We start from the raw sequence: 1,454 nt of genomic DNA on the forward strand, positions 1-1,454 counted from the left end.
AAGGGTTTTGAGCATGGAAAAGTAATCTGATTTCTGTTTGAGAAAGACATCAGTTGTGTTGAGAACTGAAGTGTGGAAAGTGTGTAGCCAGTGTCTGCTATGTGAAAATCATGTGATAACATATATTATTACCTTTATTAATAACAACCAACTTATGCCATGGGCAAGAAAATACTTACCCCATAAGGTAGTACCAACATAGAAGTTCCACAAACCCTAAAGGTAACCAAGATGTAACTCCCTCTAGCTAAGAAACTCTTCCTTGCACATCCCTGATCACTGGCCATCAGTCCCTACTTGGAGGGGGTCCTGATTGGATCTGGAGAGGAGACTGCTGCTTCTCCAGGCAAGCCTCTGCACAGTGGGCTAGCTCTTGCCATGGGAATCCTGTTCGTAATTAGTCCCCACATGAAATCTGCTTTCCTAGAATCCCACTATGGTCTTGAATCTGTGTGGCACAGTGCAAGTCTGCCCCCTCCCTTTAGAAGCTGAGGACAGCAATGGGCCCTGCAGGGTCTTACATTCATGGGTCCACAGTGGTTTCTACAGCCAGGTGGAATTTCCAAGGGAAAGCTACTAAGTGGCATAACGACAGAAGGAGCTAGCAACTGCATCTTTGAGGACCCTAGGAGGAGACCTTGGCAACCAAGGGCTTAATAGATGAGCGACAGTGACCCAGGGGATAATGACTCCTTGGCCATAGATGAGGAACCTGAAATCCAGGCCCAGGAAGGAGGCAGGGCGGTGCCCAGGGGTACCCCGCTGGCAAGGACAAGGCTTAGAAAGGGCTTCCAGCTTCTTCCTCTTGGAGGCTGTGCCGCTGGCAGCCAGGACCAGAGTGGTTGCTGGCAAGCATTTTCCCTCTGGGTTTCCTTCTCCTTGGCTCTCTGGGAACCCTCTGGCGGTGCCTCCGGGAGGCTGATGAGGAGCAAAAGCAGATACAGAATCCACTAGGTTGCCGCACCCCAACCTTGGGTCAGAGCTCCAGGACATGGACAGAGATACTCAAATCCACTGGCTGGGGACTCCCAAGGGGAAGGGAAAGAGAAGAACCCCAAGCCCAGCTATTGGACTCAGCCCTAAGACTATGTTCCCGGTCTCAACCATGTGTCAGTCCTATGTTTCCTTTCGGGGACCAGACCGCACTCCCTCAGATGACTGAGGAGGTGGCAGGCTCCGGGTGAAGTCTAGGGGAGACAGGAATGCAGGGGCTGCAAGAGCGGGGGATGGGCTCCGGATCGCGGCGGTGGACTCGACCTCTGCCTCCAGCAGCCCCGGGATCTCCCTTTGGACTGGGTAAAGAAGGGGCAACCGCCGGCTAAGAGCGTGCGGGTAGGCCGGGACCGGCTATCGAGGGACAAGAACCCCGCCCCCGCCCAGAAACCTCCCGAGCCCTGAGTCGTGCCCGGCGCTCCCTACCCCACCCCACCCCCGCCGCCTCTGCCGTCACTCAC

At 54.6% G+C, this 1,454-nt stretch overlaps 1 protein-coding gene across 2 annotated transcripts in view; it reads right to left on the reverse strand.

Annotated features, from left to right (window-relative positions):
* Positions 1 to 1,454, reverse strand: part of LOC306647995 (uncharacterized protein) — a gene marked incomplete at its 5' end in the record, with an annotated part of 142,266 nt that overhangs the window by 140,687 nt on the left and 125 nt on the right. The window lies entirely within an intron of this gene.

The sequence above is a fragment of the Sciurus vulgaris genome (assembly GCF_902686455.1).
Source record: "Sciurus vulgaris genome assembly, chromosome: 17".
Lineage (NCBI taxonomy): Eukaryota > Metazoa > Chordata > Mammalia > Rodentia > Sciuridae > Sciurus > Sciurus vulgaris.